This window comes from Fragaria vesca, linkage group LG2 (genome assembly GCF_000184155.1).
Source record: "Fragaria vesca subsp. vesca linkage group LG2, FraVesHawaii_1.0, whole genome shotgun sequence".
Lineage (NCBI taxonomy): Eukaryota > Viridiplantae > Streptophyta > Magnoliopsida > Rosales > Rosaceae > Fragaria > Fragaria vesca.
The window spans coordinates 4,516,946-4,517,326 of record NC_020492.1 but is presented as its reverse complement, the minus strand read 5'-3'; positions in this window follow the sequence as shown (position 1 = coordinate 4,517,326).

Genomic DNA, 381 nt, shown 5'->3' with positions numbered 1-381 from the left:
GTTCCATCCCTGGATATGATCTTCTCAGCAAAAAAAAAAAAAAAAAAAAACGGTTTATTCGTTCAATAACATAAAACAAATGTACGGTTAGTCATGATACTACTAACTTTCATTAGAACTGTTAGTTTGTTTGATATTATTGAATGAGTAAAAGATTTCTATTTTCTTTCTAAGAGGTGGAGTAGCATGATATGTCTTTGCCGCACACTTGAGTCACTCATACCAGACGAAGTCATGGAAGTTAAATTAGGGGACATATGAGTTTTATAAGAGCTTAGAAAAACTTGAAGAAGCAAGTTAAATTAGCACCCCTCAAAATATATTTCTAGTTCCATCCCTGGATATGATCTTCTCAGCAAAAAAAAAAAAAAAAAAGGTTTA